Source organism: Amblyomma maculatum, chromosome 4, assembly GCF_055883805.1.
Source record: "Amblyomma maculatum isolate TAMU_Amacu chromosome 4, ASM5588380v1, whole genome shotgun sequence".
In the NCBI taxonomy this organism is placed as follows: Eukaryota; Metazoa; Arthropoda; class Arachnida; order Ixodida; family Ixodidae; genus Amblyomma; species Amblyomma maculatum.
In genome coordinates, this window is record NC_139347.1 from 97,681,162 (window position 1) to 97,696,790 (window position 15,629).

Genomic DNA, 15,629 nt, shown 5'->3' on the forward strand with positions numbered 1-15,629 from the left:
TTTGTATAAATAACAAATATCAAAATAATTAACTGCTGTCTTCAGAAAATCCTGAGGAAGTAGAGCATACAGGCGACTCCTCACCACATCCTCAACCACACAAATGGTGTCATTTCCAAGTAGGAGCTACTACAGAGTATTGATGGAGAAATCAAAGTACTTACTTGCTGAGCAAGGAGTAACTGCAGCCAGCGGAATCACCATCGGAAGAAACGATAGAGTTCAAGGCAAAGCACATTGTCCTAACTTTCAACAGCCCAACTCTACCGGACTCCATCTATGCAGCATACTTGCATTTCAAAGTCCACCACTATATACCTTCAGTTGTTAGTGCTTCAGTTGTCAGCGTTTCGGACACAACTCAGCTGCCGGGGTAAGGCTACATGTGTCGCTTGTAGAGAGAACAAACATACCGACAAGAGATGTGAGCGCACACACTGCAGCGACTCACATGGTGCTTACTACTCCAGGCCGTGCCGAATCTGAAAAACAAAAAAAAAATATCAGTTTGAAGACAACAGAAAATCTAACATACCTTGAGGTAAGCAAACGACTCTCCTTCCAACAGAAAACCACATAATGTGAAGTGTTGACGTGGCGACTGCAACCGCCTTCAGTTTCAGTCGGTGTCGAGCTGCTGGGCCTGGTGCCGACATCCAGATCCCCACCCTCTTCACAGAAGCTAGTGGCACAGTTCACAGGCCTTAAGATCTCTTGAGAAGATCACGTGATCAGCGTCAGAGGCCCTCTTTCGCTGCCTTCAGTGGTGGCTTCCTCTGTGTGAGACACAAAACAACTTTGCTGAGCTGTGGACCTATCCTCTTACCACGAAAAAAAGGCAACTACTGTTCCAACACTCTGCTGCTGCAGCAGAGCCTGGTGCAGTAGTACCACCGAAAAAGATGCACGCGAAGGCTACAGGCCATTGTGACTGAGAATCATCCTCCATATCCACTGCAGAGGATATGGATGTAGGTGGATGTCTGCCAGCATCCAAAAACTATGCACATGCGGCATCTTCACAGATCTCCAGCGCCAGTAGAGTGGCGATGGATTCATCTCCCAGCTTGCTGCCACTATAGCGGCGGCAGGGCTCGAAAAAGAAAGGAAATCTTGAATCATCGCACCTGAGAGTAAGCAGCTTTTCCCAGTCTCCAGCTTGTCACACTGTCTTATTTGATACAGGGGATTAGAAATTACACAGACTTTACAGATATACTCAATACAGTGGCACCCACAGCTCTGTGCCAACTTGAAAAGAAACTTTGGCCACAGCACACAAATATCTTGAAAAAAATGCAATACTTTCCGAAAAGATCAAGTGCTGGCTAGCATAGCAGACTGTTGGGAGGTACTGCAATAACTCGGAGCGATGTGCCTGTCAGAGAGGTACCATTAAAAACAAACTTCCGAGGCTGTTGTAGTGAACGTGGCCATAAAATTATGTTTGCACCCCCACACCTGCCAGCTGTCATGCATGACTTAAAATAACCTATTAAAAAATTGCCAGAGCCATATGTGATAGTTTGGAATCAACACGCACTCCTCCGTTTAGAGAAGTGAACATACAGACTCAAAAGGCCAAATCATAGATTTCATACTTTCAAATGACGTACGTTTAATGAGCACTGGAAAAGCTGCGTATTGCGCTGTCAAAGCGCAAAAAAAATGAGCTGCCTTGGCTTAGCTTTACATCACCACCTCTTTTTAATGATTTTAATTGGGTTGTTTTAGATGATTCTAGGGAGTGTGATTACTTACCTGCAGTTTTAAAGTTATCTTCTGCACCATCTTCTGTACCATCTTCTGCACCATCTTCTGCGCCCACCATTCCTACAAGACCATGGTACTGGAAAATTCACCTCGCCGATTGGTCAGTTCTTAGAGTGAATGCCACATTAGAAGAAGAATACTTTGAAAAATTGGGCATAGAAGAGGGTAATGAAATGTTCACTACACAATACTAATAGCCTTTCCGCAAAAGTCAGAACGCGCGAGTAAAAAATTGCAAGGTATGGTGGACGAAAGACTGTACATTGTCCAAAAAGAGCATGGGGCACCTTCTGCAAGTATCTCATTGGAGAGAACCTACTTATCCTTCAAAGGGCTAGGGCGAGAGCACGGTACATTAGGTACATGCACAGAAAACTTATGGCAGAAGTACGCAACTCCTATAAACAGTTCAGTAACATCAAAGGAAATGTGAAAAAGGGGTCCATAAGAGTGCGACCTGCACTGCGTTCAAAACTCCAATGCTTGCTGACGTCACCCGGTACAAGAGCAGGCCAACTTTTTGTCAATTTTCAAGTTCCTCAAGCTACACATACACTTTTCAGAAGCACAAAGCATTAGAAGAGAAAAAAAAAAAAACACTTTCTCCAGGCCCAGGAGGACTAAACCAGTACATTAGAGAAATTGAATAGGTTATCATCCTGTAAAAAGATGATGCCTGGCCCAGATAATGGTCATTACGATATGCAGTCCTATTTCTGTCAAGCTGCCGTTGAAGCACTGTTGTTATTATTTAATAAGACATGGATAAGTAGAAAAGTATGTGAAGCATGGAAAGAAGCATTTATAGTACCGTCTGTTGCAGAAGTTTGCGGCCCAACGCGCCGGTCAGAGGAGCAGTATCGCTCCCGAGAGGCGGCGCTGCGCCCGCCTCTCGCACATCTTTGCTCTCAGCCGCGGGATGAGGGGAAGAGAACAAGTCTCCTCACTCTTTATAGCTGCGTCACCAGGCAGCGCCGCCTCTCGGGAGCGATACTGCTCCTCTGCCCGGCGCGTTGGGCCGCAAACTTCTGCAACAGACGGTACATCTTTTTAAAATTTGGAAGCCACCTGCAAGTCCCAGCAGTTGCCGGCCAATAGCCCTGATCAGCTGCCTAGCAAAATTGTTTGAAAAAATCGCAACTTTTAGACTCTACACTCTCATCAATGTAGATTAAAAAAAACTTTGAACTACCGATCACCTCGTCTATCTAGAAAATGTCTGGGAGGCATTCATCCACAGGCAACATTGTATCAAGGTATTCTTTGATCTTGAGAGGCCCTACGAGACCATATGGAAGTGTGGGATCCAGCGTGACCTAGCAGGACTTGGTATCCGAGCAGGCTGCTGAACTGCTTGAGTGACCTCCTGATAAACAATTCATTCAGAGTCCAGTTAGGCACAACTTTTTTATTGAAATTTGTACAATGGCATACATCAAGGATGTATTTAAGCACCATACTTTTCATTGTTAAGGCTCTATAACAAAAGTAACCCCAAGATCCATAAGGTATCCACTTTATGTAGATGACCTCCAAATAGAATGCATTTCTTTTAACATATCAACCTGAGAGAGAGAGAAACACAAATGGCTATAAATGTGCACTTGGGCAATCAAAAGTGGATTTAAGTTTTGTGCAAAAGAAACAGTAGCTGTGTTTTTACTAAAACAAGTCTTGCTGATTGAACCTGCATCACACCTGGACAGAGCTGTGTTACCCGTTAAGTAAGGACATGAATTTTTAGGCGTCACTTTTGATAACAAACTTGCATTTTCACCACACATAAAAGAAGAAAGCATCCCAAGCCTTAAATGTCCTGAAAGTACTGTCGCGATAACAACGGGCGTCGGCTTGCCTGGTACACATCTGTTGATCTCTGGTACACTCTTAATTAGATTTTAGGGGCATAGTATGTATTCAGCTGAGCATGATCATCCTATTTAAAACGACTAGCTCTGGTTCATAGTGTTGGTTTACGCAGTTATCTGGTGCTTATAAACATCCCCAATAGCCAGACTGTGTAAAAACAAAGGAACTTGCCTTAAAAGATAAAATTGCACTAACATGTACATATGTCTTTAAAATCATCTCTGCTATCCAATTGTCACAAAATGCCCATCTAAAATACTGATTAAGCAGTTGGTTTCGCACTTCGAACAAAAATAGCGAGAATTAGTCATATTGAATGAAAGGCATACTATTGCCCCAAGACATAAGCACTGTGGTACACTCTCCCCGCAATTTGTGACTTCACAATACCACTCTTTTGGCAAGCCTCTACTCACATGAGCGTATATGTACTATTATGAGGATTGCAAAACAAAATGCAGAATTTACGCCGCATTTCATACTAAGGTGTCATAAACAGGCCCATGTGGGAAGTGCAATAATAAAAAAAAATTGAACCGAATGGGGAGCGAAAGCATTAGCTGCAGGTGTGTTCTTCTTCGTCTTCCAAGGTGCCACGCCGACGGCTTGAAAACCTAGTGCAGTGTAGCTTTCGCTGCAAAAGAAAAACTGAAAAAACATGACTGTCTCATTATGCAACAGCTTTCACTGCTGAGTGCTCTGCTGTCTGTGCTACAGTAGAGACGATAGCAAATGAGCATATCAAACAAAGCATCATCTGTACGATTCGTTGAGCGTTTTTATTTCATTTAAACTTTAAAAATGCTGTTGGACCACTGACAGGAAGTATCATACACAAACATAGTAAAGATGACAACACAGGAACATACCATAAAATTTTGCCGGATCTCTAGTCACTGTGGGATCTGGGATAATGAAAAAGCAGATGTATGTGCTCCATACAATAAATGCACAAGCAATAAATGCCCGACAAACTGAAAACTAAGTGGCATTCTGCATGGAAAGATGAAGTTGTGGCGTAGGAGAACCAGACCAAAATCACTGCCTGGTGCCCACAAATGTATTTATGTGGTCCGCTCAGCTAGCTGGAAATGAGGCTGTGCACGGCTAGACTTTCATCTTGCCAGGCGTCAAATTTGCTCTGCTCGCACGCCACGCGTGAACTGGCACTTGTCATCGTTGTCTACTACCGAACCATCGTCGCACAAGCTAGGATGCTACGATGCTACAGGACTCCGTGCCACAGGACCCCATGCTACAGGACCCCGAATGAACGATGAAGCTGTGATAGCGACAAATGGTGAATCGCGGATGATTTTATTGTGCGATGTGGACCAGCCCATTCACTTGGGGATATGGCAGCACAACCAGCAAAGAGTTCAGAGTTGAAGTAGGCAGGTTTCAGGCGATCAACAAAGACAGTATCTCCCCAGCCGTTCAGCAGCGGGAAGTATGTAGGTGCCTGCTTGAGGACTTTCAACGGACCACTGTAAGGGTGGACGCAGTGTCATTTCACACAAAAATATGTGTGCATTTTTGCAGTCCCACCAAAGTAATCTCCTTGGTAATGCACACACTTCTCCCAACACTTCCGCCATTCTTGAAAATACTTCTGGAATGAGTCTTTTAGAATGGAGATCAGCCGGGCCGTAGCATTCTCCATGTCTTCTCTTGACTCAAATCGGGGTTTCTTACAGTGGCACTTTCAGCTTGGAAAACAGCCAAAAATTTCATGTAGCCACTTTGGGTGGAGTAGGGAGCCTGACAAACCACAGGAATGTTGTGTTTGGCTAAGAAAGTCTTAATCATATGAGTAGAATGGGTAGGTGCTTTAATCATGATAGATCTGCGAAGACTTTGCTGCCCACAGATCTAGTCGTTTGTGCCGCACAGCTTCACGAAGGTAACTAAGGACCTGGTAGTATTCCTTTGTGATGGTTTGGCCTTGTGATGTGTACTTATGATGCACCATCCAATGGAAGTCGAAGAGAATGGTCAACATGACTTTGACATTGCTGCAGACCTGTCATGCTTTTTTTTTAGCCTCGGTGATATCTGATGCTTCTGTTGTGACGACTGCTTCCTGGTTTCTGAGTCGTATCCGTGAACCCATGACTCATTCATTGCCTAGTGGTCAAGGTGTTCAGAAAGCTGGGATCATAGTTTTCACTGTCCAGCATGTCCTGTGCGAGAGAGTCAAAATTAAATGTATGGATCCAGTGCTTTTATCTTGTTTGCAAGTTCTCAGACTGTAATATTATGGTCCTCCATGACCAAAGCTGCACTTGCTGAATGACATTTTCATTCCAGCTGGTCTGCCTGAACGCGGATCACTGTCCACTGATGGGCAGCCATCCTTGAAGCGGTTGTACCACTCGTTTATCCGTGAGCTGCTCATGGCATCGTCCTCAAAAGCCTCTCAAATCTTGCAAATGGTTTTGGCTTGGGTATTGCCAATCTTGTGGCAAAATTTGATGCAATATCATTGGTCACATTGTTCCGTCATCCTACAACTTACTGGAATCTTAGAAAAGTCCTTCTCGGCAGGGAGCGAATGTTTTCGGAACTACCCGGTGCATGGTAATTTTCTCATATACTCGAATATGTCGCGCGGGCGATTTCGTCATGAGCTAGGAACGCCTATGAAGACGACTTCGGTGACACGACCTGCACATGCATTGTGCGGCAATCTTTTTGTTTTCTTTTTTGGAACCCGCCATATCTAATACCGCCGGTCCATGAAGCGATGACGCCGTATAGTAGCGGTAGTTGCATTGGTCTGGAGCTAGTTCATAAAGAAACAAGGCAAAAGTAGGATTTCCTTTTTTGCAGGAAGAGTGAAGTAGCAAACTTCCGTGACTCCCTGTCCAGTAACACTACCATGGCTCACTGAACCTGGCCTTGAGACTACCAAACTTGATCATCATATGAATGAAGTGAAGTATCATCTGTACAGATACAACATTGCTTTAGTTGAACACTTCTGAGCTGCTACAGATAACTGACTTTGGAAATGCTATAATATGAATACGTTTCTCTAATATATATATGTTTCTCTCCACATGCTGCAAAGGTTGTAAAAAGAAAAGTTAATTTCACTACTCTGAGCGACATTTTTCGAATACCTACTGTGATAGATGCGCTCCTGGGAATACTTTTCTTGTGCTTATCTAAGCTTTCTCCAAGCGCAGGAAGTTCGACCTGCCTAAAGCATTTGAAGGCACTAATTCAGTACTACCAAAACAGTAAGCTACAATCGAATAAAAATGAAGAGCGTGATGTTTGTCGGATAGGCCGCCAAAAACAGAGTTTTTTATTACTAAATTACTCACAGTGATGGGTCGTTCGCTAAGGTGTTCTGCTTTCTCTGCGTTACACGAATTTGCACGTATCACATGAACTGCGGCTTGTTGGAGTGCCGTTAAATCTGTTTTACAGCGTTAGTCATATTTGCAATTTCTCCCAGGTAAGAAGGCCTTGTGTTATTAGGTCTAATCTGGAAATCTCGCATTCACTGAAAGGCCAATGAGAAACACCGTGTTTAGGTGGGCCAGGAAATGGGTGCTGAGAAATTATGTAAACCAGTGTCAAGTATGCGCAGTGCCAGTGCCAAATAAACCATTGAGAAATATTTGCTACTCGAGAAGAAATGTGTGCGGGGCCTATAAATTTATCCTAAACGACGAACTCGTTCCTTAGAAATAAAAAAAATAACAGTTTATGCTCGCTTTTAGTAACTAAAATTTCATTTTTTTTTTTGTTTCCATTATATATGGAGCTGACAGCAGCCTTTGTGGCCATGATATTGAATGAGCTCTGCAATGAGTGCTTTTATTGTGTGGGAAGGGCGTGTCACACAGAGCTGAACAAATTCGAAGAGTCTCAACGAAAACTCCATTATCAGCACACTGGCATTGGTTGACGAAGAAAGAGAGGAAAGAGGAACAGAAGTTTGTGACAATAGCAAATGTCTGTGTTTCTTATCTGCTCTTTCTGTAAAGAAACAAAAACAAATATGCTATAACTATGGCAACGAAAGTAGGTGTGCAAGCATAATTTCTTCCTATCACTGAGGAAAGTAACGCAGCTTGAACAACCATTTTTTGCTTTTTTCTCTTTTGTGCTGGCATTTTCTTGTTCACAGTTGGAAACATGCTGGCGGTGTTACTTAGACTGTTAGATTCTTCTGATTTCAAATTGCTGATAAAATGACGTACAGATGCAGAAGTTGGGCTTCAGCTCAGAGTTTACCCCTCCGCTGCTCCAAGGAAACAGAAGGCACAACGCTTTTGGGTGCAACAAGGTTTTAAATAGTTCCGCACTTGCCCGCACAGTAACCACTTCAGTAGATGCTGGCCTCTGTTTTTGAACGAACCGTGTCCAGCAACGTTTTTAGATTAGGGTGTCCAGATCACCCGCCACTCCGCTTGTGTGGAAACTGGTAGAAATGAATCCACTTTGATGCATTTGACGAGTTATCGTAGCTGCCAGTGCATCCAACAACGTGATATGTTTGCCTTTGCCCAGACTTATGTCACCTACAAATTAGGAGTAGCGAAGCAATCTCACACAAACCAACGAGACTGCGCACTCAATGCGCCCGTGCATTCCAGTAACGAACGGAGCGCAGAGAGGTGACTCCACCCGTCCAGCTGACCGATCCCTCTAGGCAGACTGCTAGTGACTTGACACTTTCTGTGAGCTGGAAAATTATTGCGCGTGCGCTTGAATGTCCCCTCTGCATCTGCAGTGAAGGAAGCCTCCCGCACTTCATTGGTTAGAAGGGATAGTAGAAGGCTCGACTTTTTGAACACACTCTTTGAGCAAGTCCCTTTTCATTTGGCACTGCTTCTAGGTAAACGAGCACTTCCCAGGTTTTCATATATTCTTATCTTTCTCAAGAAAGCCAATGTTTTAAATTTACAGTGGGCATCAAAACATCTATTAATATAACACAGCAGACGTCTAACCATGGGTTTATCACAAGTTAGCCAGAGTTGCTTATGTACAATAAATGCTTATGCACAATGAAGCATCATATAACCAACTTGTTGTGTATGTTTATATTATCCAGTGCTCATTTTGTAGTTTTCTTCAAGCTCGGTCATAATTTCTCGAGCATCCCTGTAAGCAGACGGTGGGAAAAGCTCAGTGTGTCGTCTAGCCATGTAACTGAAAGGCAAAAGAAGCTAGTGTCGGCTCAGTCCTGCACATATTTTACCGGCTTGTACTTACTTCAACAGGTCATTGACAAAGCTTTCAAGGTAGGCACCTTTCATTTTAGTGATGGCCATTTTCTTCAGCAATTCAGGCAGCTTTACTAGAGAAGGAAAGATATTTCAAGTAGTATTTCAATCAAATGTTAATAATGGACCTTAGCACCTTCACAGATCTGCATACGTGGTGCATTTTGCAACAGTAAGAGTTAGGCTACACACTAACTTTGTAAACAGGAGGACTAGGTGGAACATGGCTGAAAGACAGCATGCAAAACAGATTTCTCATCTGCATATTTTATTAACATTGTTGAAAAACATTTTTTAATCAATGCGTGATGTGCGACAGGAATGGATTAGAGCCAAAAGTATGGCTGGTCTGCCACTATAATGTTTGCTTGTGCTGTAATGCATTAATCATGCATCCTAGTCCGGAAATGTTTCTCTTGCTCAGATTGGCCCTTGTCTGAAAGACTGAATTGAAGCACTCTATTTTTATGCTGCATAATAGGGTTTAATTTCTTAGTCTTGACACATAAAAAATAAAGACCCACAATGCTCCATTCTTTTCTATGTCCGGTCAGTGCCTGGAGCACTTTCATAGTGCAATTTTAACACTAAGTCATCCCAAAAGTGATTTTGCCTGTAATTACATTTGCCACATTTTTTTAATATGCGCAAGTGGCCCTCATCAAGATCACAGCACAGAAGCAATGTTCTGAATATTTTCATGGTACATGGCATAGCTGATAACAGCAACTTTACAGTTTTTCGTTAGCCACACTTTCTGGCAAAGGAAAGCATATCGTACTAGGCCCTTAAGCATCAGCTATAGCATATGGGAAAGAAATGATGAGCATATATGTATGCTTCTCGTGTTGTTTGAAGAGCTCATGTAGGCCAACTCTCAGACAGATTAATCTAATTCGATTAAAACGTGAAATCTGCTTTTCACCCACTAATTCATTATATTATCACCTTTTCACTAGCAGAGCTATGAAGGGAGGGCACCTTGACTTTCTTGAGATATATGGTTTCTAAAGGTTTCTATAGGGGTATGTGATTATTTAAATTTTCCAGTATGTATCGAATGTGAATATGTAAAAAAAAATGCCTTTGAATGTTGAATATCAAATCAGAAATAAAAAATTACAGGAAAACTGAAAAATGGCAAACATTGTTTGTCTTTTTTATTTCAAAATTGACGTGGTATTGGTAAGTAAAATTTAACTACAATTGCAGAGAAATGTATACCCTACATAAACAGCCAATATATATTTTATACAGGATTATGCTTACCATTTTTTTTTTTTTTACAGGAATAAACTGCATGAAATCGAGTAGAGCTGTCATCAGTTCAGTTCAGTCGTTCAGTCGTGTCCGACTCTTCGTGACCCTATGGACCATGTCACGCCACGCTTTCCGGTCTCTCACCATCTTCCTAACATCACATAACTTCATCTGCAGTGCCTCGAGGATGCCATCTAACCATCGCGTTCGCTGCCTACCCCTTCTCCGGCGACCCTCAACCTTTCCCAAAATCAAATTTTTCTCCAGCGACTCCTCTCTTACTGCTGCAGAAAGAGTAAATTCTTGTGAATTCATCCTTTGAGGGACCAGGAAAAAATTGCAAATTAGGTGAAAGCTCAAATTATTGAGTGAGCCTGAAATAAGTCCCGAAAACAATTTGCATAAATTTTTTTTATGAACACCTACTGAAAGGTCCTGTGCATTTGAGATGAAATCGAGGAGAGAACATTTGTTTTTGTATTCTGTAATTTTCGAGTATCCGCACAGCCCTAATTTCCACATAACTCGGAAATCCTAATCTCATTGACTCTAAGCATTAGTAGGTATGTTTAGAGCTGTTGCTAGATGCAAGAAGTCTTGATCGGGCAAATATATATGTTCTTAGTAAAGATAATGGTTGTGGGCATCTGTTTCTACTGATTCAACTTGATATGGACTCTTACCAAAGAGCCGCAGGAAGTGATGTGCTCCATATAGCAATTCCGGGGAGGATGAATTTTCTTCTATCAGTTCGCTCGGCAGTATTGTGCAGTCAAACTTGCTATGTGTTGTGCTCAGAGCAGCTTCAGACATATTGACAGGTAGTGATGACTCGGGGACAGGCATTACTGGTGCACCGCCGCCATCTGCGCATCAATAGAGCGACAAGTGTTGTGTTTGAAATTATTGTTATGCTTAGCTTGAACTGATAAGGCGAAAAGAGTTGAGGACAGCTAGTGCAGAATAAAACAGCACATTCCTGCTTTCAGGATTATTACTACTCTGTGTTCATCTGCAAGGGAATTATGCTGAGAGTATGCAGCTTGCATTAAGGAGGCAAAATGTCGCTTTATTTTTTCTTCCAGTTTTTAATATGTTTCCACTAGTTACACAATGTGGTTCAAGGCTAAGCACAATGCTAGTGGTTCGAAAGAGCATCCTCCTGTCCAATTCATTGAATTGATCCCAGATAGTACTATGCGGCACAGGTAAAATATTGTTCACTGCTAAGGAACAGCAGCTGCACATCTGTACTTTGTGAAACTTAGCAGTCTTTCATATGTACTCAAGAATCAAAGTTATAGTCACTCTAGGATAGCCAGTATTTCAGTATATGATATAGTGAAACACAATTTTGCAAGGCCTGGTTGTATGATGTCTACCATCGTCATGAACAAATTCTTTTTTTTTTTCCGCATTTTAATGTTTAAAATCCTTATATAGCAAATGCTTATATTGCCCGCCTAACCCAGTTTTCAAACTTTTCGCAAAGAAAGCTGGTGAGCAAAGAAGCGAAGGATTTCCAAAATCCAAGGTGCATTTTTATCATTGCTGTCAAGTCAAGTAGCCAATATATTCGCTATAAATTTTTGCAGTTTTCACAAGACACTACTGTATTTCTCAGTTTAATTATGGTGTTGTCTAAAAATTTGAAAAAGATGGGGTATGTGGCTGCTGCACTAGTGGGTGCAGATTAACTTGTACACCAGGGATCTTTAGCATGCACTAACATTGCACATTACATGCTTGTCCTTGCATTTTGCTTCTGTTGAAATGCCAAAAAATTGGACTTCAAAGCTGATGTCACCTCTGGTATTTAAACAATGAAATCGAACTGGCATTCTTGTGAATGTGCCAAGTCATTAGCACAACACGTGGCAAAAAGAGCAATATATGCACAGAGCTACTGCAAAATAGCCATGCAATTTGTGGCATTGAGAAATATTCCTCTCAAGCACATATATCTTCTCGTCTGCTGCTGCAACTTCCAGAGACTCACAGTATCTGTCCCTGCTCTTCTGTGAGGGCTTTGGAAGAGATTTGAGATGTAGAATAGGCAGCTCACTGATGCACTGAGACTGTTCTGGTGGACTTGCTGCAGTTTAAAGCAAGCCACACAGAGGAATAACCTACCAAACTCGCAAAATATACTTTCTATATAAAAAAAAACTATATACTAAAACGTCACCAAAAGTGGCAAACTATAAGCACGTGAACACTCGCTGGCAACCTTGCTAAGTGCAGCTATAGGGCTACAAAGAAACTTCGTGGTTGAAGAAAAATTCGTCCTGATCCAAGGTTCGAACACAGGACCACTGCCTATTGGGGCAGTCACATTACTAATTGCTAACCAGGAAGGCTAGCAGGTGGTAGGGTGAGAGCAAATAACTCAAAGTGAGGTCTGTGTTAGTCAATAGTCTAAGGGAAATTTTCCTCAAAATGGAGTAGACTTCTAATTAGAGCGATTACTCGATGGCATCCACCTGAGCGTAGCCATATGGCTGCAAAGGAAAGCTATGCATCTTTCTTAGAAACCTTTAGTTAACCACAGCCAGGAAACCCTCAAACCAGGATGAAATTTTCTTTAGCTACGAAGACTCTGAGAAAGCCGTTTGCTTTTCTTTGCAGGCATATGGATGCACTTAGGTGAATGTTAATGAGTATACTACTCCCTAAGTACAATCTACACCCCCTTAGGTGTTTTCCTTAAACCTTTGACAAAGAATTGCAAAGCAAACATGTTGCTAATTAATGCACGCAACAAAGGCACCGTTTCTCTCAGTAAAAGCTCAGCATGGCAAGAAATTCACGACGTTACAGTAACAGAGAAATTACCAGTCCGGTCAAGTTCATTATTATACAGTTCCTAATTTATTGCTGAAAATGTACACTGCACTGCCGAACTTTAATTGCCCAGAAATAGACCAAACTCATTCCAGAGCACTGCTCATTTCTTAGCCAGACATCACTGATGCTGCAGGGCTGTTTTGTTCACTGGAAAAAGTAGCATTTTTATCCCAGATGGAGACCTGGTAGGCACCACTACTATACTTCAGAATTGCAAACTTTTGCAATTTCATGGCTGCACAATAAATAGATAAATTCACATGCTTGCTTATCGGAGAAAATTTTCTTCACTTCATTACTTAAGAGGCAGACAAACTAGATATATGTTTGGTCCAACTTAAAATATGCGTCATCCATCTGGGATACAGGTAACACAAAACCAGTAAATAACCTCACAGTACTGCAGAACCAGTCAGCCTGTTTTATTCTTGCTATCATTAGACTGCTAGCATAACTAAGATAAGTTCCATTTCTAATCATCCTTCCTTCACAATATACAGGAAGTTATCTCATCTCATACTCTTCCACAAAATTTGTTATTGCAGTGACCTGCTCAAATCATGTTTAGTCTGGCTCCATTCATATCACCGTAATTTAAGCATTGAGAATGTACAGAATATTCGTAAACCTCACTAAAAGGGCATTCATTGCCGAGAGTGGATCTCTTGGTTTGAACTACTGCCCTGCCGCACAATATATCAGTTGCCATCTCACTAATATTGACTATTTCTACAGCTCAATTTTTGTCTCTCCTAAAGTACTCTAGCTGCATTTTGCAGCTGTGTTCATCATTCCTATTTGGTTTAATTTTGATTTAGCGCCAATTTTATACTTAAACTTGCTTTTTTTTTTTTAACATTTTGTCTTCCAGTAAAGTCATGTTTGTCCTTCTACTGTCTGTGCTTTATTCTCCTTCTGGATTTTTTCCGATGCTTCTCCTTGTCTATTTTCATCGTTTAGTTATTCATTTTGCCTCTCCTTTTTATAACGTGGGGCTCAACTGACCTGAATGTTTCCTATGTGGACGAGAACCTTTGGAATCAGAAGTGCTGTGCAGGCCTTTGGTGGATGCATGCTTTGCTGTGGATGCAATGTCTGATGACGTTTTCAGAGAGTCCGGTTCACTTTTATTGGTCACTTCTTTTCCTTCCTTCATTGCAGCCATGCTGAAATCAAGTCACAAAAAAATGTTATTAAAACTGACACATATCCATGTTATTACAGGAAGCAGCTGGCAACAGGACTGGGAAAGACAAGCAACATTTCCTAGAGAGACAAGTAAAAGGTTTCATGGTTTTTCAAGCTGACAACATATGCTTTCTGGATGAAATCTTAATTTCCTCACCGGCAACTCCGGCAACTCCTGATGGCGTGACAAACGGATGTCACCAACATGTGCTGACGTTTCTCCACGTTATACAATAACAAATGAGGCAGGATGTGGGAAAACGTTATTCGTAGTCCATCCATTGCCTCTTTGCACAGAGAAAACCTGTTGAAAATGGTTAATGTTTAAGAATTTTAAAGGCGATCAGAATACTCTTTGCAGGAGAATAACGAAACTCCCCATTTTCAGAAATGCCCCGAGTGGCTCACAAAAAGCTAATAGCTATTCAATCAGCCCCTCGTGATCAGGCATAGTTGAATGCAAGCTCAAAAATGTACAGAAAAACCACTGTGGCATTTCAGTATAAAAACTGCATCAACACTTTCCTTCTGTCGTCACTCCTGTAGGTGTTTGGTTAGGGCGCTTGACTGCTGTACCCAAGGGGCGGGACTGATCCCTGCTGTGCCAGCCACTTTTCAAATGGAGTTGGAATGGAAGTCACTCATGCACTCTGCAATGTCACTCAAGTCACACTAAAGAACCACAGCTTGTCGAAATTATCATTAGCCCTCTACTATGGCCTCCCTCATAGCCTGAATCACTTTGGGACATTAACCTGTATAAGCTATACCAAACCAAACTTTCTCTTTGAACCTGTTGAAGTCCCGAACTGCCTTGTTTTGTACACAATAAATGCTATATTTTACTTTTTTTTATCTTCTGCTCACCAAAAGAAGTCTCAATGCCAACCATACCGACATGAATACCATGTTTCTCACGCCTGGGCCTGCGTGTGACCTCCTCCTTGCGCATCTGTATTTCATTTTGAGAACAGACAACAGTCATTTTGTGCAGGCATCAAAATGAAGCAGTGTTTGCCACATGGCTTCTCTAGAGCCAGCTATCTCTTTATAAATTTCCAGGAGTGGAGAAGCACCTAGAAAAGTATATGCTAGACCAGAGAGAAAGCGGCCTGCTACTCATGCTACTCATGCCTGCTACTTTATGCAAGGGGATAAAGCTGGCAAATGACCTTCTTTGTAAGACTGGAATTCTAACAATATGGTGGTCAGGAACACCTATATAAACGTCATCCCATGTGTCAACAGAATGGGAGTGGTTTTACTGCAGCGCTTGAATGAAGGGAATGGGGACAAACAGTTTATCATGTGCACAAAAGTTGTTTTACTGCAGTGCTTGAATGAAGGGAATGGGGACAAACAGTTTATCATGTGCACAAAAGTTGAGGAAATATATTTTTAGGCTACAAAAAATGCCTTCGTCTTTGTGCGTACGAGTACCTTTGG

The 15,629-nt window shown here is 41.9% G+C and overlaps 1 protein-coding gene across 2 annotated transcripts in view; it reads left to right on the forward strand.

Moving 5' to 3' along the window:
- Positions 1 to 15,039, forward strand: part of LOC146191744 (uncharacterized) — a 181,853-nt gene extending 166,814 nt beyond the window's left edge. The window contains exons 5-6 of one of the 2 annotated variants that reach the window (XR_014706697.1): positions 5,953 to 6,027; positions 14,220 to 15,039. The gene's annotated coding sequence lies outside the window, so the exon portion shown is untranslated. The remainder of the gene's footprint in view (positions 1 to 5,952; positions 6,028 to 14,219) is intronic. The other variant, XR_014706696.1, reaches the window with a different exon arrangement.
- The last annotated feature ends 590 nt before the right edge of the window (positions 15,040 to 15,629 follow it).